Here is a 23935-nt window from a genome sequence, read left to right on the forward strand (position 1 = left end):
CACATGACCAGATACAGGAGGAATTCAATTATTATTATAGAACAGGAATGATATGAAAATCTGACGTCATCAACTGATTTTATCTCAAATTTATTATTTAATTTCCAGTTAAAATACTGACATGTGACTGAATAAATGTCCAGACGCCTGGATGCTTGTGAATAAGCCTGATTTTGATGAAGACTCTCACTCACCCTCTTTTTTAAAACTATTTCTTCTGCTTCGTCTACAGAAGCTGGCTGTGTCTCCATCTGTGCCACAGTGGGATGTTGTTGTGATGCCACCCACTGAAATTTCATTTAGTTGGGTTATTTCCTGTCATTATCTTCAGCTGAGTGTGTAGTAGAGTGTGGATATTGTCTGTGGGTCCACCTGGTGTTTGGGTTTGCTGTTATGTATGCCCAGGAATACAACTCATTTTAATTCCAAATAAGGGGAGTGTCATGATCCGTGTCTTTGTTTCTAGTTGTTCCCTGTTTTCACGTCATGTCCTGCTTGTCTTATTTCACGCCATGTCCTGTGTAATACTACTTCCTGTTTTATTTTGATAGGCTCCTGGTTTCTGTTCCTGCTTTAGTTTGACTTCCGGGTTTTGTCTTGTCACAGCTGTTCCTGCTCCACCTGATCGTTACCCTCACCTGCACTGTATCAGTTAATCACTCACCCGTGTATTTAGTCACCTCCTGTTCCCGTAGTCAGTTGCCAGATTGTCGTATTCGAGTCCCATGAGTGTTCGTGTTTCTTGTGAATCCCTGAGTTGAGCGTCCCTAGTTTCCTGAGTTCCCTGAGTGTTCGTGTTCTCGTGTCTTATTCCTGTTTGCACCGTGTATCCTGCCCGACCCTGGATTATCTACTGACCGTGAGTTTTTGTCTGTTCCCTGCCTGTACTTTTGCCGAGCCTGTTTGTGTTTGACCTGGACCGTCTGACCGTGCCTTAAGAAATAAATCTCGTTTTGATTGTAACCCTGCCTTCGTGCTGTGCATGTGGGTCCGCCGCCTGCCTGAGTCCCTGACAGAACAATCTGGCCACACTTGGACCCAGCCAGCACTTAGCCTCCGGTCAGGTCAGTGACTGTTTTTCCCTTGTTTTTTTACGGCAAATATAACTCTCCCGCGGAAGTATGGAGTTTACCTGCGCCGAGCTACCCAGCGACCTACATAAGTATTTCAAGATCCTTGCGGAGGATTACCGACGGGCTAGTAACTCGGAGGATCAGCGCAGCGCCGTAGAGGTGGCAATAGTGACGCTGGAGGACGATGACACCGCGTTAGATCACCCCAGCGTTCATCGCCTCTACGAGCGACTGTGCGCGAAGTTTGACGAGTTAAGCGACGCGCTCTGTACCACGCCAGCGCCAGTCGCACCGCCGATGGTTTCGGTTTCCTTCTCCCCGCCCCGTCGGATCGTCGTGCCTACACCAACCTGCCCAGCTCCATGGTTGTTTCCCTGGGAGGATTTCCTGCTCTCACGCGGCCCTCAGTCTCCAGTTCAGCCGCGCGCTGCTCGGTCTCCAGTTCAGCCGCGCGCTGCTCAGTCTCCAAGTCAGCCGCGCGCTGCTCAGTCTCCAAGTCAGCCGCGCGCTGCTCAGTCTCCAAGTCAGCCGCGCGCTGCTCAGCCTCCAAGTCAGCCGCGCGCTGCTCAGTTTCCAGTTCAGCCGCGCGCTGCTCAGTTTCCAGTTCAGCCGCGCGCTGCTCAGTCTCCAAGTCAGCCGCGCGCTGCTCAGCCTCCAAGTCAGCCGCGCGCTGCTCAGTCTCCAGTTCAGCCGCGCGCTGCTCAGTCTCCAGATCAGCCGCGCGCTGCTCAGTCTCCAGATCAGCCGCGCGCTGCCCAGACCCCAGTTCAGCCGTGTGTTACTCATGCCCCGGTGCAGCCCTGTCGTCTCCAGGCCCCAGCCCAGTCGAACCTAGTCCAGACCCCAGATCAGCCGTGTGTCGCCCAGACCCCGGATCAGCCGTGTGTCGCCCAGACCCCAGATCAGCCGTGTGTCGCCCAGACCCCAGATCAGCCGTGTGTCGCCCAGACCCCAGATCAGCCGTGTGTCGCCCAGACCCCAGATCAGTCGTGTGTCGCCCAGACCCCAGATCAGTCGTGTGTTGCCCAGACCCCAGTTCCGTCCTTGTCCCCGTCAGAGGGCACCGCCCGTCTGACGATTGTTAACCCCACCCAATCAGGCCCGTCGTCTTCCCCGTCGAGCTCGGCAGCCGTAAGTTGTCATGCCAGCTCCGGAGTTGACGCCGTTCCAGTCCCTGTCGGCCATGTTGCGGCCGTTCCAGTCCCTGTCGGCCATGTTGCGGCCGTTCTAGTTCCTGTCGGCTCCTCAGAGGAGGACGCCGTTCTAGTTCCTGTCGGCTCCTCAGAGGAGGACGCCGTTCCTGTTCCCGTCGGCCATATTGAGGCCGTTCTAGTTCCAGTTCCTGTCGGCTCCTCAGAGGAGGACGCCGTTCTAGTTCCTGTCGGCCAAGCAGAGGCCGTTCCAGTTCCTGTCGGCCAAGCAGAGGCCGTTCCAGTTCCTGTCGGCCAAGCAGAGGCCGTTCCAGTTCCTGTCGGCCATGTTGAGGTCGTTCCAGTTCCTGTCGGCCATGTTGCGGTCGTTCCAGTTCCTGTCGGCCATGTTGAGGTCGTTCCAGTTCCTGTCGGCCATGTTGAGGTCGTTCCAGTTCCTGTCGGCCATGTTGAGGTCGTTCCAGTTCCTGTCGGCCATGTTGAGGTCGTTCCAGTTCTTGTCGACCAAGTTGAGGTCGTTCCAGTTCCTGTCCCTGTCGACCAAGTTGAGGTCGTTCCAGTTCCTGTCCCTGTCCCTGTCGACCAAGTTGAGGTCGTTCCAGCTCCTGTCCCTGTCGACCAAGTTGAGGGCGTTCCCGTAGGCCAAGTAGAGGGCGTTCCCGTAGGCCAAGTAGAGGGCGTTCCCGTAGGCCAAGTAGAGGGCGTTCCCGTAGGCCAAGTAGAGGGCGTTCCCGTAGGCCAAGTAGAGGGCGTTCCCGTAGGCCAAGTTGAGGGCGTTCCCGTAGGCCAAGTAGAGGTCACCCCTGTCTCTGACCCCGTTCCTGTCGGCCCTGTAGCGGTCGTTCCATTCCCCGTTCCCGTCGGCCCTGTAGCGGTCGTTCCAGTCCCCGTCACCCTTGGAGCCGCAGCGCCCGCCGGCCTCCAGGAGGAGGCAGCACCTGCAGTTCCTGCGCACCTCCAGGAGGAGGCAGCACCAGTGGCAGTTCCTGCGCACCTCCAGGAGGAGGTCGCGCCAGCCGCAGTTCCTGCGCGCCTCCAGGAGGAGGTCGCGCCAGCCGCAGTTCCTGCGCGCCTCCAGGAGGAGGTCGCGCCAGCCGCAGTTCCTGCGCGCCTCCAGGAGGAGGTCGCGCCAGCCGCAGTTCCTGCGCGCCTCCAGGAGGAGGTCGCGCCAGCCGCAGTTCCGGCGGATCCCCAGGAGGGGGTCGCGCCCGTCGCAGTCCCGGCGGACCCCCAGGAGGGGGTCGCGCCCGTCGCAGTCCCGGCGGACCCCCAGGAGGGGGTCGCGCCCGTCGCAGTCCCGGCGGACCCCCAGGAGGGGGTCGCGCCCGTCGCAGTTCCTGTCGACCTCCAGGAGGGGGTCGCTCCCGTCATAGTTCCTGCCGACCTCCAGGAGGGGGTCGCTCCCGTCATAGTTCCTGCCGACCTCCAGGAGGGGGTCGCTCCCGTCATAGTTCCTGCCGACCTCCAGGAGGGGGTCGCTCCCGTCATAGTTCCTGCCGACCTCCAGGAGGGGGTCGCTCCCGTCGCAGCTCCGGCGGACCTCCGGGAGGGGGTCGCGCCCGTCGTAGTTCCTGCCGACCTCCAGGAGGGGGTCGCTCTCGCCGTAGTTCCTGCCGACCTCCAGGAGGGGGTCGCTCCCGCCGTAGTTCCTGCCGACCTCCAGGAGGGGGTCGCCCCCGCCGTAGTTCCTGCCGACCTCCAGGAGGGGGTCGCTCCCGTCGTAGTTCCTGCCGACCTCCAGGAGGGGGTCGCTTCCCGCCGTAGTTCCTGCCGACCTCCAGGAGGGGGTCGCTCCCGCCGTAGTCCCTGCCGACCTCCAGGAGGGGGTCGCTCCCGTCGTAGTCCCGGCGGACCTCCAGGAGGGGGTCGCGCCCGTCCCGGCTCCGGCCGCACCAGCATCGGTTCCTGGCGGTCCGGCTCCGGCCGCACCTGCATCGGTTCCTGGCGGCCCGGCTCCGGCCGCACCTGCATCGGTTCCTGGCGGCCCGGCTCCGGCCGCACCTGCATCGGTTCCTGGCGGCCCGGCTCCGGCCGCACCTGCATCGGTTCCTGGCGGCCCGGCTCCGGCCGCACCTGCATCGGTTCCTGGCGGCCCGGCTCCGGCCGCACCTGCATCGGTTCCTGTTTCTCGTCGCGGTGGTCCAAGGAGGACGCCGCTGGTTCCCGGCTCTCGTCGCGGTGGTCCAAGGAGGACGCCGCTGGTTCCCGTCTCTCGTCGCGGTGGTCCAAGGAGGACGCCGCTGGTTCCCGCCTCTCGTCGCGGTGGTCCAAGGAGGACGCCGCTGGTCCCTGCCTCGTCCTTGTCTCGGCCGCCGGACTGGTGGCCTTGCCCTCGGCGCCTCCTGCTGCCCGGATGGCGCTGCCTCCTGCGGCGACGCCCGCCTCGACTCCTCAGCCCTTCGGATCAGCGTCCGCCCGGAGGACGTTGCCATTCGGGGTGGTCCCCGGGGACATCGGTCCAGCCCAAGGGCACTAAGAGTGCCACCCTGGCTCAGCGGCTGCTGAGCAGGATCTCGCCACGCCGTCACCCTCCGTGACGGAATCCCTGGACTTTTTTTTGTTTTCCTGTTCGTGGACTTGGGGTTTTCGTGTGGACTCTTGTTTTGGCCCTCCTCCGGTCCTCCCTCCACCCACCCTGCTCATGTACCTTGAGGGGTAGGGATTCGGTCCCTCCGCCTGGGACCACCCTCCGCCCGCCCTGGTTTGGGGGGGGAGGCTTCCGTAGGCGCCGTGGAAGGCGCCATAGGGGGGGGGTACTGTCATGATCCGTGTCTTTGTTTCTAGTTGTTCCCTGTTTTCACGTCATGTCCTGCTTGTCTTATTTCACGCCATGTCCTGTGTAATACTACTTCCTGTTTTATTTTGATAGGCTCCTGGTTTCTGTTCCTGCTTTAGTTTGACTTCCGGGTTTGTCTTGTCACAGCTGTTCCTGCTCCACCTGATCGTTACCCTCACCTGCACTGTATCAGTTAATCACTCACCCGTGTATTTAGTCACCTCCTGTTCCCGTAGTCAGTTGCCAGATTGTCGTATTCGAGTCCCATGAGTGTTCGTGTTTCTTGTGAATCCCTGAGTTGAGCGTCCCTAGTTTCCTGAGTTCCCTGAGTGTTCGTGTTCTCGTGTCTTATTCCTGTTTGCACCGTGTATCCTGCCCGACCCTGGATTATCTACTGACCGTGAGTTTTTGTCTGTTCCCTGCCTGTACTTTTGCCGAGCCTGTTTGTGTTTGACCTGGACCGTCTGACCGTGCCTTAAGAAATAAATCTCGTTTTGATTGTAACCCTGCCTTCGTGCTGTGCATGTGGGTCCGCCGCCTGCCCGAGTCCCTGACAGGGAGCCGCGTGCGCCGTTTGCATTTCACTTTTACTCCTGCCAGCGAGAAGCAGCGAAAGCTCGACTTATGCAGTTCTCATGTAGATTATTATTTGGGATTTGTTTTTATGTAAGAACAAAAGCTATGCACATTACAATGATTGGCTATTGTTTTTATTGATTCTACAGCTGTATTAAATAAGATTTAAATTACATAATGACATATTTTGAACAATAATTAGTTTTTTCTACACAGATTCACTAATTCATCACCTGTTCCTCTGTTCCAAGCAGGTTCACAGTGTCTCCCAGCGCATAAGCCAGCAGACTATAGAGCTCGACTGAGCAGTAGAGGGGCAACAACCCAGAAGCAAGGCCCTATTCCTCTGTGCCCCAAGGAGCAAGAGAGATGCAAAAGCACCTCCATGAGGGCCCTTAATTCCCTGGAGGAACCTCTGAACCATGATTACGCAGCATGACTGGCAGTCACCAGCAAATCTGTCTTAGATGCTTCATTGCTTCCTGGCTCCTTTCAAAGACAAACAAATTCACACTTAAACGGCCTAGAAGAACTGAAGCTACATGCTATTCTGCTTGTAAGATCACCATGCATGTGGTGGTGAGCTACTAACTGTCTGAAGAAACACATACCTTGAATACTAATCTTAAGCCGCGGTTCGCTGACTGCTTCTGTTCACTGATTGCTTTGGGCAGTTGCCAAGACACAAGCGAATACAGTAGAACCCTGGGTTCCTCCCGGTGCAGGACAATGGGATGGCACGTGGCTACAGCTTACACAGCTCCATTATGCCAAAGGCACCAATGTCATTGCCCAACCCTACCGTACAGCTCTCCTAAATCCAAATGAACACCTCAATACATATAAATGTAATATCTGCAGAGGTTGTCGAGGAGCTCACTGTCGATCTGATCCAAAACAGGGAGGAGGTTCCCAAGGACACCATCTGCCAATTAATGAGGAGCATGGTCAGATGTTGCTGGTGCACATGGCATGTGGGGGCTTTGCATACAGTCAGTCACATTACAATGAATCTTGAGATTTTAGTTTCCATTGATACTTACTGATTATAAATGTATATCAATGGATTTTTACTTGAATTATTTGAGGACAAGTCAGTATTTCAACTAACAGTTCCATTAGTTTTACAGAGGCCTTGCACTTTGTTTATTTGTCTAATTGATGTGCAGGAGTTTTAAAAGGTTATTAGCAATTAGTTTTACACAGCTTTGCTCAGCTTGCTGTGCAGCGATCATATCACATCTATCCATTATACGAGGCAGGACATAAACTGATTGGTGCGATCTGATTTAGAAGTCTCAACAACAAAACAATGACAATCCTGTCAATGCTTAACATTCTGCATCATTACTTTTAAAATGTTTTCCATTTTCCTGATAGCTTAAAGATTGATCACTAACTATCATAGCGGAGAGACAATTAGAATTGCTCCGAGAAGCTGTAAAGGCAAAAACTAATTAGGTAAGAAAGAGGAGCCACTTGGCCTAGAAACACTTGTAAAACTAATTGAAATTTGGATCAGTGACTGCTGCTGCAGTACAACAGTCTCCACACTATTCTTTCCTGAGTAATTTCCCTCGCTGAACAATATCACGAAAGGCAGCACGTACGAGCACACCTTTACATACCATTTGAATATATTTCTATTTCTAATTGAACAGATGCTGAGAATGGATTCTCTTGAAGTAGTGATTACTGCTTGATGAGTCATGTAGGGCGCTACTCCCGTGCTCCATCTTTAAGTCTCTCAAAATCAACAGAAATCCTGATGCCAAAAGCATTTTAATTAGCGAGTTAGTCAAATTCATTACCAGCGGAACATGTCCCGTGTCTCTCAGAGCGATGAGCTTGCCGTGTGAACAGTCCTCATAATGTCTCCCTCCACCTCAGTAATTTTGCTGTACGAACCACTGTCCCCTATGGGTCCTAAGGTGTGGTGCCCTAATTGGAAATGATCGCTGACAGAAGTTTGAGCCACAGGGCCCCTTAATGATCCAGGCAGCATAGAGTGGATCAGAGTGCACCCCTCCCCTCGCTAGGAAAGGCATTTAGAGCTGATGACAGCAGCACAAGCCCTGTTGTGGGACTCGGGGGCTGGAGAGAGCGAGAGGGAGGCAGAAGGACGTGGAGCCTCTGACAGATGAAAGCACACTGGCAATTGAACTGGAGATAGCTCAGATGTCAAACAAAATAGATGCCCAATTTGAAAAATATGATCTGTTTTCTGATAGCATGAAACCAATGCTGAAACCTTTCTAATGGATGTGTTTCAGATTGCATCAAAAAACAGGACATTTTACTGCAAAAATAAAGGAATGAACTCAACAGGCATTCACATGAAAGAGACAACTGCACTGCTGCCTATTAAAATCAGCTTGTTGTATGAAGGGCCAGAGCACAGACGCCACAAACAAAGCCATCAGGAGGTGTTCATGTTTTGACAGATCAGTTTAATATTCTACTCAGTTTTAAGCTCCTGCTTTTGATTGGTCTTCACTGCTCTACACACCCCCCATACTCCCTCACCGGTTTTAAAATAAGAGCCCTGGTTAGAATTAAGCAGTTTGACTCATCTTAATAATATGAATAATTCTTATTCATATGAAAAATGACACACAACACTAAATCAAAAAGTCCTGTCACAACGGTAAGTGTGTCATCTGCAGTAAAGCCGTTCAAGTTGTCCACAAACTCCTCAAAGTTTTTTCTAGAGAGACAAGTTATGAATTATTATTGTATAGTCAGCTAATGGGAATTACTGGAAAGAAGCCAACTTTCAGAAACCAGACAGCCAAACAACCAAGGAAGTCCTTCTCCAGCAAGATCCTGACCTAGGTTTTTAATACCACTGTTTATCCCAAAAGAGGAATTTTGACAGATAAGCCCCTGGGGCCAAATCTCCGAAGGCAACCACTGTCATTTCCCCACAGCCTCGGGCCTTAGGATGCTCAAGCTTTAAAATGTCTCCCATCGAGCAGCACTGAGTCAGTAGCCATCCATCGCATGAAGTTAACCGACAAGGTGACACTTAAACGGAAGGACTAATAATACCCCCTGGGCCTATAGCTGCAGATGATACTGAGTGATATGAGTCATAGGCCGATGACACATTTTATGGTCTTGCAGCTGAAGTCTGGAACATTGTGTCTTCTTGTACTGTAGACAAACATAAAACACAGAGAGGACTGCCAAGGCAAAACTATTCAGCACAATGTCTTGTATAGGAGATTCTGTACTCATTGGCTCATTTCCTTGTTAATTATAAATTGCAAAAATTCATTTTGTAGATTATTAGATAATGTATTTTGGTCACTTTAGGATTGACCTTCAGACAAGATTTGTTGTATGAATATAACAACTGTACTGGACAAATGGATGTAGCACTGCTTCATTTAGGGAGACAACGTATTCTGTCTTTCTATACCTGACAGCTATAGAAAAGTCAAGGTCAGCTGTTACTGTATATAGAGTAAACTTCCGGACATATCCTAAACAACGTAAATGTAAAAAGGGTGAACACAGAACTGGGAGTTGTTCTAATCTAGAAAGTGGAGCGACTGTCTGTCTGTCTGAGTTTTTATTCTGTCTTTCAGACAGTTGAGTAAATACAAAACAGGACATTTGTTCCTATCTGAGGGGCCGAGCACGTGATTAGCCTTCTGACTCGTTTGTATATCAGTCAATCAGTGATCATTAACCAGTGGATTTGTCCAAGATATATTGTTTGTGTCAATTTTATTGCAGCAGATGTCCAGTAGGTAGACGTTATTGAGCAGACTCAGGGTTTTATCCGTCTCCGACTGGCTATGCTATCTCACAGTCCAAATTCAATTTGTTAAATATAAATGTTAAGCTGTAAGCTCCGAGGCGTGGGACCAGAATCTGTGTTACCATCTGTCATCTCCCAAAACAGAATGGCTAAACAAAATACACTGCAACCAATATTAGACATCGGTTTCTCTGGGAACAACGAGGACCTTTGTCTGGGAAAGATGGAGAGACAACCTTTATATTTAAAAATTGGGAAAATGGCTTTTTCCTCCAGTGTGAAAGTAGCAAAAGTTTGTTTTGTTAAATACTGTAAATTATCAAGTTTGCAAATATTAGAACAGTAAATGTGGAATATTTGAATTCGTTTATGGCCTTGAAATTAAAGTAATTTCAGAGGTGAGTATGGAAAGGAGGAGAACTAATTCCAGAAGCCGTTTGTTATCAGAAGCTGCACTGCGTGGTTGAATGTGGCTTTTTTCCAGCCCTCCTCTCGGCTCTGCTGAGGCTGGGATTAGGGAGGTCACCTTCTCGTTTTTAGAAAGGACGCCTCCTGTAAAGCGTCCATTCCCTTTGGCCGCTGTGTTTGGTACAACTCTAAGCGGCTGGAAACATTTCACCCATTCAAATTTCTGTTAAGAGTCGACTTTATTCTCCGTCTCCTTGGCTGGAACGTTCAGGTGTTTATGTCGGTGATTTAATTGGCACGAAAGTACACATTTACTTCATAATAGGTAGACTCAACAATGATGCATAGATCTACAGCACAGGTGCAGCAGCAACGTTAGCACGTGATGTTTAGGACGTTTGTTATAAACCATAACACAATGTTACATTTTTCTAACCAAGCTGTTCCACTAAATATAAGTGGAGCCTTGAGAGATACAACTATAATTATAATTAACAAACATTTATGTGACACTGTATGTGTGCCCAGAATAAAAGGCAAAGGCTTTTGTCTGTTTAGTTTTTTTAATAACCTTCACATAATACACCTCCTGTTTTGCTTCGGAGAAAAACAACTTTGCAGTGATGGCTTTTCAGCGTGAGCAAATTAGACCTGAAATGCTGTTCCTGTTCTTTTCCCTTGTGAGTGCCACAGCTTTTAAAATGGAAAATGGCAAAGAAGAAATTAATTGAGGCAATATCGGACCTAAACAAATAAATGGACCCTGGTCTTTAAGATAGACGCCTTAATATGATTCAGAATTTGTGGTGGTGAATAAATATCGCTGCGCTATTTGATGAGAATACACAATACATTTCCAGTCTTGGCTGAACAACATGGATTTGTTTTCATGCCGAATAAAAGAAGCTGGATGATTTGATGAAGACATAAAGCTTCACGCCCAATGAATCACGACGGCTTCATAAAAAGTGCCGTGTGTTGACCTTCAGCTGCACCACAGGTAGCCAGCGTCCCAGCGGGTGCATGATTGTTACCCAGACACTCGGCTTGCTGACTCATTTGACTTTTTATTTTGCTACTGAATGAACCTGCCACACAAATAGTTTAAATGTCACTGTGAGGTGACGCAGCTCTCGCCATCCTCCATCGTGGTTCTCCAGAGTGTTGCATGAGCTTAATCAGACGCCAGAGACCAGTTTTAAATGACAGGAGGAAAATGGCAGATCTGTCTGAAGGTTTTTATAAGCTGTAACCTTCAGTAAGTGTGTGATCCTGGTTTCAGCAGACCATATAACAATGTACAGCCATGTGTATGGGTTGAGATCACGATCTTTAATCAGGAGCTGGTTTTTCAATTTGAGAGCGCATAACACCATGAGAAGTAAAATCAATAGAAAATATGGTCAAGACATTAAAAAAGTTAGAAATAATGATTTGTATTTGAAATAATAATTTCTTCCTTCAAATTTCACTTTCGTCACAGAATCATTCATTTGCAGCAATTACAGCATTGCAGACCTGTTGGTAATCTGGTAATCTCCATCTGCCTTCTAACGCAATGAGCAGACACACTGTACCATTACAACACTGGATTGATAGTTGCTGCAAATGGGCCTCCATAGACCTATGTAGACATTGCATCAAAAAAAAATGTTGCAGTTGCTATTTACCACATTAGCAGTGTTTACGGTGTATTTCTGAATAGTTTGACGCCATCTTCACTGCAAAGAAAAAAATGCTTCCATACATTGATGCTGATGCTAATTTGCGCAGTTAGGCTCCCTTCACTGCAAACAATAATATCAATGATGACACACACTTGTTACTAATGTGCAAGCATAAAAAAAAGAATCATCATCTATTATTATCTTAAGGAACTCCTTTGTTACATATGTACTGATTGGCCTTATTGTAGTAACTTAGTCAAAGGCATCAGGTGACCTACTGGTTTCCCACTGACGACCTAGAGAACTGCTGTTGGGATAATAGTATGGGATGTCTTCTGAATTAAACTAGGACTGTGTGTGGCAGGGTAACAGTTGCGTGTTTGTCCTTGCAGGTCTGGGCAATTGGCCCAAAGAGACAAAGACTGAGTAGATTGAGCTTGTCAGGTCAGCCATCTGACCATTGTGACACCCCCCTCATTACCACGCTGTCACCTTCCCAGTGTGTAAACATGCATGCGGGTAAACACACACACGTGGGTCCTATGTAGGGCAGCTTCCTCATCATCCAGACGACTTCATAACTCCACAGGTTAACATTAGGCTCAAGGGTTTGATGGAGAAGACCAGTTCATTGGCCACTGGTGAAGCTGGTTTAACCTCCTGTAATCCTTCCTTCCTAACTATGGGGCTAATAACTACAGGTGTGAGTGTGACAACATTTCAGGCTGCAAAGAAAAGATTTCAGGAGATGTCACTGTCAATACAGCATTTTGTGGAATTCTACTTTAATCTGGAAACGTATGGCTTTGCTGGTCGTCACCAGTACTTTATACATGAGTTTGGCTTGAATTGGAAATTAAGACTCAAACATTACTAAAGTAAGTGAAGCTCCTGTTGTGCTTAAACTATCGATTCAGTTTTTAGCAGCTCCCTCGTTAAACACAGTTATAAAGTAAAAGTGTTTCTGGTTTTGTTCCTATAGTTTCCTGTTTGAGTTGCAGTAAAGTAAGTAAGTTGTGAAAATAGAGCCATCCTCTTGAAAATATTTCCTTACATCTCATTTGAAAAAAGGTTCATTCATCTCAACATTAACATCCAAACCTTTCATTTATAAATGGCACTAATGTCTTGTGCTGAAAACTAATGGACACATAAGCAGAAACCAAACTAGATTTAAGTGGCACTCAACCTTTTATTTGCATGGTGTCCTTGAACATGTGTTGCACCGCTCCTACAATAAATGAAGGTATTTGTGTCAACTAATGCCTACTGAAAATAATGTAATAATATTCAGCATCTCCTATCAAGACGTCCCCACAGCAGGGAAGCCTTTCTACGGCCCAGCGGAGGCTTAAGGGTGCAAGAGTAACGCAGATTGAGTCTTATGCTATTTAGGTCTGAGTGCGTTAGCGTGTGTGGGTGGTGGCCAGCAAATGTGTGCATTCACTGCAGCAACAACACTGACAAACAGTGATTCAGTAGGTTTATTTACCAGTCTGTCTGTGTGGAAACCAGGCAGGATGGTTGATGAGCATTTAGACTCTTTCATTTTGCATTTGCTTTCATTAAAAGCATAATCAATAAAGCGTAACTATGTGGTAGAGTAGGTGTGTCAGTAACAGCATGCCTGTGTAAGTTCAAGCCGCCGTGCACAGCTCATAGCAGCAGGCTCAGCCGTCCTCAGGGCTCCTCCTGCTCCGCCTCATCAATAATGCTTCACAGGCCAACTCCACAAACAACTGCAACAAATTAGCTTCTTATAAAGCACAGCATAGATCATTACGGGCTTGGCACAGTAGCTGCAGAGTGGCACATCACTGATGGCCGTATTATAACCCTTCAGCATTGAATAAAGGCATCATTTAAAGAAATTTTTTTATTTAACCTTCTTCAAATACAAAATGCCAGCTCTGACTTAGCAGTTATTGTTGTCTCACACACACACACACACACACACACACACACACACACACACACACACACACACACACACACACACACACACACACACACACACACACACACACACACACACACACACACACACACACACACACACACACACTTTCTGTGCTTTCTGCCCAGTGAGAGTTGATTCAACAAAGCTGCTACCATCAAAAATATTTTTTTTTTCTCTTCAAAAGGATGTGATGGGAAATAAAAACACTGATAACTGAAATGGCCTGATTTTCTATTCCACTGTGGAACCAAATGCTTTTATCTAATCCTGTTTAAAAAATAATTTGAAAAGTCAGCTGAACTACCATCCAGACTGACACAAGCTGCAATTTTGCTCTTTAAATTTGAGGACACATAATAAACCTTTTTGTGGCAGAAATTCTGAGCTGTCATAAAAGTAAAAGCACAGGTGCATTTACAGGAGAAACATTAATGACTCCAAGCCAGGACAGGTTCCTGGTGTTGATGTGATTGTGCAACGTAGGACACGCAAACATATTTCTACAAAATGTAGTGGCACAAAGTCAATTTCTGGCTAAAGCAATTCAACTATAACTGATATTTTGGAATAAATTAAGCAAATCATTGCCGTCATGTTTTGGCAATAAGATGTATAGAAGACAGGGAGTTTCACGTCAGATAAATCCAGACATAATGACCAGTACTTTCATTTAAAACCATCCAGCTGAAAAGATTAAAATTGGAAACAGAAAAAGGCCCCAAAGCCCAGAGAAATACAGTCAGAGTAAAAAGTCCAGGAACACAGAGCTTCAGATAACCTACACATGTACTACTCAATATATTGGAGTACTGTGAGAAAAGTGAATGCAGCAAAGTGAACAGGGGCATTCCCCGATGGGTATACAAAAGAGCACTAGATGGCCATGATGAGGTTTGTCTGGAGCCTTATAAAAGTTGCATCGCAGAAGCAATTAATCCCCATTTTAGAAGCGAGCAGGAGAAGAAATGCGCCTCTATATATGGCTTCGTCCTGAGAAATGCATCACTTTGGGACAAGGTTCCCTTTTTACTCCTTTAACAGGGGCAACAAAGATCCCCTGGTGCACCACGTCTGAATGCTTCCTTCTGAGATTAACTGAACTGGTTCAATACCTTTCCCTGGATAAACAATGTTTTCTTCCGAGCTGTGACGGAGGACTGCCTTTCTCCTGTGATACTTTTAATAGATAGACACATGAATGTCCACAACTTGCCCATTAGGAAACTAAACTGCATTAGGATGAAAGCATCACATCGTAATGGTGCAATGAGCAAACAACTGTCCTTCACTATGAAGGTCTAAACTCAAATAATCCCCTGTGACAGCAAACATGCACCCAACTGAAGTGTCCTTGAAAATAATAAAAAAAAACAATCCCTGTGGCTCTGTACTGTAGCAGAATGTCTCCTTCAGGGATTACTAGAGTAACACAAAACTAAATTTAAATCATGCACATCAACAGGGCTGTGTTCCACAGTGCAGCCATCACAGGGGGAAGCTGGGGAAGTGCTTCACAGGGTGACTGTTCAATGCAACGTGCACACAAACACAGGTCAATAGTAATAATACCTGCAGAACTGTTCAGATCAGACACAAGTTACTATCAGACACAGAAACCACTGAAGTATACAGTATGTCCTCCTCTGTCTCTGTGGAAGAAGTGGCAACATGTTCCGCAAAGACACAGAGTAAATGATAGTAATCTGCAGCTGTGGAATAAAACAACCAAAACCTTTTAGGCCACTGACTGAACATGTCAAAACCGCTATGCTACGCTCGCTCAGGGAGAACAGGACATGCTTAAAAGTATCTGATCAGAATGGAAAGGTAGCGCTTCTCAAGGTTGCGCTTTATTAAAGTGCAAAAGTGATTTCTGAAGCTCCTTGAATAGGCAAATGGGAGTAAGAAAAAGGAACATGAATTCATTACCTTCAAGGAGAAAGAATGCACCATCCAGCACAATATGACAGGAATTAGTTTTAAGTGTTTCCACATTTTTTCCCACGGGGGAGTGAGTTTAGATTAGAAAAGCATATAATACCGTCTTCAGCCTTATGACATGTGACCTATTCATTATTTAGGGTCTGTTTAGCTTCTACATCATGGACAAATAACATCAGTAAGCTGCGTTCAGCTATACTCAACAGCTCATGAGCTACCTCAAACATTTGAGTTAACAAATTACATCAGGCCACAAATGTAACCTCGTATGAGTTGAAGAAAGAAGTGGCTTCGGATAAGAAGCCATAGAAATGAGTTAATGTGCCATGAAGAATCAGCTACAGTGTAGCAGCATTCACAGAAAACCATGCATCACTCTCAGTAATCGCTTCCACAGGCGGCGATTATATTCATTACTGCTGATTATTTATATTACTATTATTATACTATTATTTAAGTTGTCAGTCATTGTGGAAAAATAAACACACACTTTACTTCCAGGACGACAGTATGAATAATATTAGCATAGTGCTTTTCTCCATCATTTCCTACATATCTTGGTGCACACACTATATATTGTTTATCTTATATAGTGCTAAACGTTAAAAAGTAGAGACACACCACTAATGCGTACCGTATGGGAACGTGATGATGATGTTACTAGTGCGAGAACATCTGCCAGAGCAGCCTGAGAGATGACAGTCGGGCTGGCAAATGCCAGACATTTATTTTTGTTCATGTCCATCATTTGCATCGGTTCGCTCCTTTCATCTATTTTAAACATGCAGGAATAAGCTATTTCCACAGACATTCCAGAGATGTGACATTTGATTTTTATTAGGACTGCACTTTTATTGTGGATGTACAACATTCACTCATGGAGATTTTACTGAAAAGTGTTGTGTGTGACATTCATAGAAACAACATGAGCAACAAAATGTCAGCATCAAAAGGTGATGTCATCTCTGGGACTGAACCAAAACAAAAACCCCTCAAATACTCACCAAATACAATTGACCATAAAGCACAAACTTATCGTCACTACAGAAGATCTCATACAAGACATTGAAATGAGCACGATACAATTTCTAACCTTACAGAGACACGTGCACACACATGCATCTGTTCCTTTATTCCTGTCAACATGCTGTTGTAGAGACTTAGAGTCAAATATCAGAACAGATACAGTAGTCTGTTGCAGCCTACCCTGTGCAGGCACCACCTCACACCTACAGTAATCGGGTGAAAGTCACCTGAAGTGGCTAAGCTTCTTAGATTCTGTAAGAGCTGCCACCCAGATGGATCATGGGAACATGTTGATAATGATCCAGGATGAAGCATAGAGTTTGTTACAAAGTAAACACTGGTTAAGACAAAACTCACAATTTTGTTGGAATCACCCTTTCTTGCTGTGACACCAAACCTTTGGAATTCAAAGTTTAAATGCTTTACTGCAAGAACAAGATCTAGTATCTTAGACTTGCTAATGATGTGAACGGTGACCACATACTGTAGTTGTTGTGCTGATAATAAAATTAATTTTGCAGTTGTGATAGCAAATTAGCATTAAATCATTAGTTCCATTGTAGAATTTTCCTACAGTAAGTTTTGAGTTATTAAAGCTATATCCTCTGCTGCAGTAAACTAAGGTAATGACTAAGGGTCATTTAGTAATTAGGGGTAAACAACCAGCTACTTACTTTAAATACCAAACTCTAGACATGAAGAAACAACCCAACGCAGGTGGACTGGAGTCTATTTGTGAATGGTTTCTCTGATCATGAGATGCAACATGCAGCCAAAGTTTACTGCTTATTTTCCCAATTAGTTGTGCGTGTCTGCTAATCCAGCACCTGTACAAATACACACATATAAGTGGCCCCTGTTTTCTCTGCATTTATTTTTTGGCAGTAAATTAATGTAGCATGAAAATGATTAACATATTTTGCTCCATTTCTATTGAGTAATACTGTACATCCCTTACGTGATTAAAGCATGATTACCCATTATGAGGGACAGCTACTGCCAGCTAGCACTCCCTACATGTACCGCAGGCCTGATGCTCACATCCATAGTCGGACGACTTAGCAAAGCTGGCAGCAGCTCTTCCAGATGTTATGACAGGCCTGCCAGTCTGGAGCCGCGTCTGCAGCTTGGGTCCAAACAATCTGCTGCTGCTCGTAAGAAATCCAAGGGGTTGATAGTTCAAAGAGTTTATTACCAGTCAAAAGCTGAAGATTTAGTAGAGTTAATGTTAAAAGGACAGAATATTTTCCATCTACACACAAACATGCAGTTTATAAATCCATTCCTCTAGAATATATCTACGTTTATAAAGCCTGTCAGAGCCTTTTATTGGAGGCAACTCGCGAGGCTGAAAGTCACCTTCAACACTCTGAGTTGACCCACTGCTGAGGAAAGAAAAACATTGTGTGGATCTCGGAGAGCTGTAAATTTCACAATTTGTGATGATGTAGTTATTCATCCTTTTTTTCTTTTTAAGGCTCACAAACCAAGGACAGCAAAGGACTTTTGAAAATGTAAGTAAAGACATTTTTATGAACGTACAAACTTTTACACTACGAACTTGCTCAGCAACTTTCTCACAGGCTTTAAGTCATCTCATCCTAAAAAGAGCTTTAAACGTGCTACCGGTCGACATAAAACTTCACTTTAGGGAGCGAAAGTGGGTCGTACAGGCCAAAATGAACTCTTTGGTATAAACCCTCAATCACACTGATGTGAAAGTGCAATAAAGAGATTTACCAATACTTGAACGTTCTAGACACTGACTTCAGAATGAATGACTGATTATGTTCTGTGTACTTTTTGTTCTTTGAGTTTTGAACAGACAGTTGAATTTAATATTTTATACCCATTTATGCTGAAGTTGAAAGTTGCCATTTGTTTACTGTGGAGACAGTATCAGCAAAGGCACAAATAATAACTGTAGCCTTTTTATGATGCGTTCAAAGTGAGTTCTCTGCTGGATGTGAAAACAGTGCTTTTCAGGTCTGCAGGAAGATCAGAATCTAATTTGAGCTACCAGCCAGAGATTGAAATTGGAACTGAATTGCATTGCGCAGCATAAGTGTGTGAGTGTGGCTTCAGTGTCATAAGCTGAAATTCACGTGCCTGTGTTTTTCTTGTCGAATCATAATGAGAGGAATTAAGTTTAAATGGGGACAAATGCACCTGGGAGCTGCTGGACAGGAAACAAGTAAACAGTAATTGAGAAAATGAAATAAACTATTTACTTCAGCCACCTTTTACCAACCAGCCCAGTAATCGGCAGCGACATCTGTCCAGTCATGAAGTTACTATTGGTAACAACTGGAATGTAACACCTTCAATTTAGCTTCACTTTCTATCTGTTTGGTGAAGTACAAATGAAGGAATTAAGGAGGGTAGAGTAAGACATTAATTCACAGCAAAGTAAATTAAGATTAATTAAACAAATCAAAGTAACAAATTATAAAAAACTGTGGAACAAACAAAATCTTTACACCTGTTTTTCTCCCTTTTTCTTGCATCTAAAGAACGTATGGCTCTTTGACAGCAGGGTGCTCGCTGTGCTCAGCTCTTTAGGAGATTTGGTTGTGTTCCTTTAAATCAGCTGGTCCTTTTATTCTACCAGGTTACTTCATAAGTAGAACAAATTCCTCTTGAAAACAATGTACACATACAGTAAATGTGTTGCCTTCAATCGCTCTAATCTGATATTAAGCAAACCATAATTAGTTTACCTTCACCGGCTATTAAATCCACAACACAGATATTAGTGCAGCACATAAATAAGGCATATGCTTCATACTGCATGTAGATCATGCAGTGCTCCTTTTTATTAAAAACCTGCTGTCCTTTCACACCAAGGAAGAAAATACAACCGAAATGTATTCAGTCCTTTATTCTGGTCATGCAGCTCGCACAGGCATGATTGACTTGTTTACTCGTTCACATGGGCTAACAAGAGAACTGAGAAGAAAAGCTTCATCAGCATCATCACTGGTTTGTTATATTTAGAAACAGAACTCATTTTAAACCATGAAGCCAGTCAAATAAAAACCCAGTCTGTGCTGCAAGATAGAATAATCAGCCGTTAGAAAGTAAATCCTCTAACGGACAATCTCAGTGCTGCTAATTTATTTTCAGAAAGTCATGACTTCTTTTGAGTCAAATGCAGCAAATGAATAAGAAATGCTACTGTAACACTTTTAAAAGAAACTCTAATAAGATAATTTGCCTGTACTGTAGTTAAGTATTTGCGGTGGACAGACACACCTTAGCCTGTGATTGCTGGCATGCAAGACAACATCAGCATATTCTAGTGGAAGCAGAAACCGGTGACTTACACAGACATTTTTGAAAATGAAATACTGTTTCTTGGGTGTGTGTTGTTGGGTGTGTATGACATGTAGCAAGAGTGGTATAATAAAGAAAAGCATGATTACATTTGTTTTCCAGTCTTCAGATTGATTTGTGCTATGAATATTCTGTAGGTGTACTGTATTTATTAGATAGTACTCTTGTGTTTAGCTTTGTTAGCCTCGGCTAGTGTGGAGACAGCTACATTTTCATCAGACAATGAGAGACAACTTAGCATATTTTGTTCATTGTTTTTTCTGGTAAAAACCTTACAAAAGCATCTGGGTTATTTTTTGCTACTTACCTAATTTATAGCAAGCCAGAGACTCTTTCAACAGTTCATGTTTTCAAAATTCACAGATTTGTCAGCATGTGTGATGTTTTTCCACCTGAAGCAAGGACCTAATACTCCTGTAGTTCAGTTTCAGTGATCGCAAAAGGTGGAAGAATTTAGTGCAAAACAACGTTGTGTGGCTGGAAACAGGTGACATGTTTTACTTGTAAAAGGGACTGGAGTAATTTCTCTGGTATCAATCATCAGTGACATAAGGTAGAGGTTTGCAGCGCACATCTATCAGGTTGGCTTTAAATCTGTAGAACTGAATGTGACATTACCAACAGATACAGATAAAATATCAAGTTTATATTCTCACTACTATTTTTTTTATCTGTAACTTTCCAAAGATTTCAGTAAACTGAAACAGTAAACTGTAAACTGGTGAGAGCAGTTTCTAGTAAGTGGACATTTTTTTTGTTCAGGCAGTGCATTATTGCCATTCTAGTACAGGAGTACTATTTATATGTGTCTTTGTATGCAGTAATTCCTTCAGAGTGGTTTTACACCTACACTGGAAGAGTGGAAGAAAAATCATTATACTGGGTAAATACAAGTCATTCATTCTTTATCATTGATCCTTCTAAATAGATTACAGCAATGTGTTTTAGAGTCACTGCCTGGATCTTTCATTCTGTTAATATCTGTTAAGGAGAGAGAGTGTAGATGATAATGTGTGTTAATGAGGGGTAAATGGGTTGGGGATATGTGAAAGTTATTCAGGTACACATTTACATTACAAAAGGATTTCTATGGTGTATCATTATTTGATACATCAAAACATTACAGGCAAGTTTCCTCCTTACGCTAGGAGGAAACTATTGTGCATGTGGCTTTTATTTAGGGTCGTAACAACCAGTCTGTGTAAAACCTAGGTAATTTTCGTTATTGTAATTACAGTAACAACGAATCAATAACTATCACTCCATCACTAAGAAATGTTTCAGACAAAATATCTGAGCTTTAACCCTCTTCCCTTAAGTAAAATATTCCACCAATGTGAGCAATTTTCATACACGACTTCAATCAGATTATTTAATTAAAAGCATATGTACTGTATAAGCAAACATTAAATCAAGAGCAAAAAAAGCACAACTTACAGAAAATTAGTTGTGTTTTCCCAGACCCGCTTCAAGTGTCAGCAATAGTAACCTTTGATGCACTTCCTTCAATACTGTACGTGTCAGTACTCACAGACTACTTGAGACGACGAACTGGACGAAGACTGAAGAAAGATGATGCTTAGATGAGTGGAATCACCAGCAGCGGCAGGTGCGTCCACACTGTGCGGGTCCACGGAGTGTTCTGGTCCCAATCTCCTCTGATGAGAACACATAGCAGTTATTCAGTCACTTTTCATCTATGTCAGCTTCCAACGAGCTATTTACGGGCTCATTGTAGTTTATAACCGCAAAAGAAATTAGCCAACTGCTATTACAGCTAACGTTGCTGTATGCTAACACGCTAAACGCGATTAGCATATAATTCTATCATTGTTCATGAAGATGTGTAAACGGAGTTATTTACCGTCGTCACAATATCTGCATCCACCACCAAACTAGGCATAATTCCTCAGAAGGTCCAGTAGGTTTCCAACAGCCGGCTGCTGCTGTCAACTGTTTTGACTAATTCAAGGTTACGCGCTACATGACGTCACACCCCGCCCCTCCAACCTCTGATTGGTCCGATTGGCGGAAAACAACTAATAGGAAGACGCACAGGTTAAACCAGACAAGCAGAAGACTTGAGTATTTACTCCCGATATGAGTTTAAAATAACTTTATTGGCAACGATTCCTATATCAGCTACAATTTCAAACTTTTTACAATAACTTTAAGCCATATTGAAGTTGGCTTTAGCGGTTATTTCCTTGCTTTGTGGACTACTTATTTATTCAAGCTCTATAAATTACATATTAAGCCTGGCTACAGAAATATAATAATTTTCTTTGATTGCATTAATGATTGTTTTAGTGTGACACAAGTTTCTGGGAAGGATGAGGGTGAGGTAAAATTTAAAAAATGCTAAAAGATTTAAAAAATACTGAAAAGGGGAGGGGGTGCAACAGAGGATCAAATATTACATGAAACTACTCTGCAAAACAAAAAAACATACTGTATATATAGTCTAGCCAAAATACATGCACAAGACCACTATGTTGTGTCAGTTTCTTAGCTACCTTCAGTCCAGATCAGTTAAGTTTAGACAAAGCTCTCACTCCATCCGCTACTAAATGTCTAACTGCACATCCAGTGTGGGGCTGGTAAGTGGGAATCCAGTAAAGCCGGCCGTGGGCTCGGGCCTGCTGTGCTTCTTGCTCTGAATCTAAGCAGCTCTTTACAAGTTCTGTCATGTCTTCAAGCCTCTAACCATCTCCTCTAACTTCCTGAGATGTGGGTCAGACTCTACAGGCCATCTAGTTTGGCGCTGTCACACTGAATCTCAAAAGCATCTGCTGCGGCTGCTGACGAGACATTTCTGCTCATCTGAATAAGTGGGCTTCCTGGATTTGCAAGTGGAGTAGATTCAGTGTCAACATCCATTAGAGTGCAAGTAATTGAATCTGAGTGCTAATAGACTCTTGGGCAAATTGGAAATACACTCCAGCAGTTAAAAGTATAGGGAAGTAATTCACAGATAAGATTCTTTGGAGACACTTGGAAGACTCGAGTTATCTTTAAATCTGAATTCCGTCAATTACTGGATTAGCTCTGACCTACAGTGTGTACAACTTAACATGTCAGTTGGCAGAACAAAGTGTACTCAATTATAAAAAGATGTGAAACAAAAAGAAAATTACAAATTGCGCTGGTAATAAATTAATAGCAAAACCTTTTTTCATTTCATCTGGCCGCATCTCTAGCTTCAGATTTAGCTATCACATCGGTTCATTGAGCTATTTTATGCTTTACCCATAGAAATTCCTTTATTTGTAAGACTGAATAGGCCTAAAACCTTTAACCGCCAAAAAATAAACAATCCCACCTCAGATCTGCAGATTGAACCCTATGAGCCTTGTATGAGTAATTGCAAAGGGAGTTTTATTAGTTTGGTTTAGTGTGGCCCATAAATCAAGTTTAAGTAGCAAGAACGCTGCTCACTAGGCCACTAGCAACACCTCTGTGCTGTTGTTGAAGACCTAATTTCAGAGCCAATGGTGGAAGAGCAAAATGCGGTAGCAATCTGGGAAACAGATTCCTTAGAGAGGAAAATGCTGTTTGACCTTTTTTGAAGGTGATCGAGCGCTTTTGCAAATTAAAAATGCAAAAAGAAGAGAACTCTGCAGAGAAATACAGAAAATGACTATTCAGTTTCACAAAGTCGGGGGGTTCTGGAGTCAAAGTTCAACCTACAAGGATGGAAAACAAGCGGTGCGACTGGAAAAACTCAATTTACTTAGCTGCCACTCTGTGTTAGGGTCTCAAATTAGGTACTGGACTGGGAGCAGCAGAAGCTATTTAAGAATAGATTAAATAAATAGGATGTTATGTACCCACAATAAAACAATAATAAATCCCAGTGCATCACACAAAGATTTATAATTGAGCTCTAATACAACTGTTCTTTGCAGGGAACACTTACTGATTTCTAGTTTTGCTGCAGACTGCTTTTTAATCAATATCAATCAGTCAATCAATCAATCAATATATATATATATATATATATATATATATATATATATATATATATATATATATATATATATATATATATATATATATATATATATATATATATATATATATTTTTTTTTAATACAATATACAATACAATAATAACAATACAATAGCCCTACCTCCCCACCTGTACAGTGTTGTATTGTGCCAACTCAACCTAATTAGATTTGATTTGCTGCTACTTTTCATTTGTCGCTGTACTGTTTTCCACTGTGCCTATGCTGTTGTGGGGTGAAAT

At 44.3% G+C, this 23935-nt stretch overlaps 1 protein-coding gene across 4 annotated transcripts in view; it reads right to left on the minus strand.

The window, feature by feature from the left end:
- LOC114852371 (carbohydrate sulfotransferase 1-like) overlaps positions 1-21706 on the minus strand; it is a 67453-nt gene extending 45747 nt beyond the window's left edge. For all 4 annotated transcript variants that reach the window (XM_055507323.1, XM_055507322.1, XM_055507321.1 and 1 more), the window contains exons 1-2: positions 21548-21706; positions 21215-21341 (exon numbers count right to left, since the gene is read on the minus strand). The gene's annotated coding sequence lies outside the window, so the exon portion shown is untranslated. The remainder of the gene's footprint in view (positions 1-21214; positions 21342-21547) is intronic.
- Between the last annotated feature and the right edge of the window lie 2229 nt (positions 21707-23935).

This window comes from Betta splendens, chromosome 3 (assembly GCF_900634795.4).
Source record: "Betta splendens chromosome 3, fBetSpl5.4, whole genome shotgun sequence".
Classification (NCBI taxonomy): domain Eukaryota; kingdom Metazoa; phylum Chordata; class Actinopteri; order Anabantiformes; family Osphronemidae; genus Betta; species Betta splendens.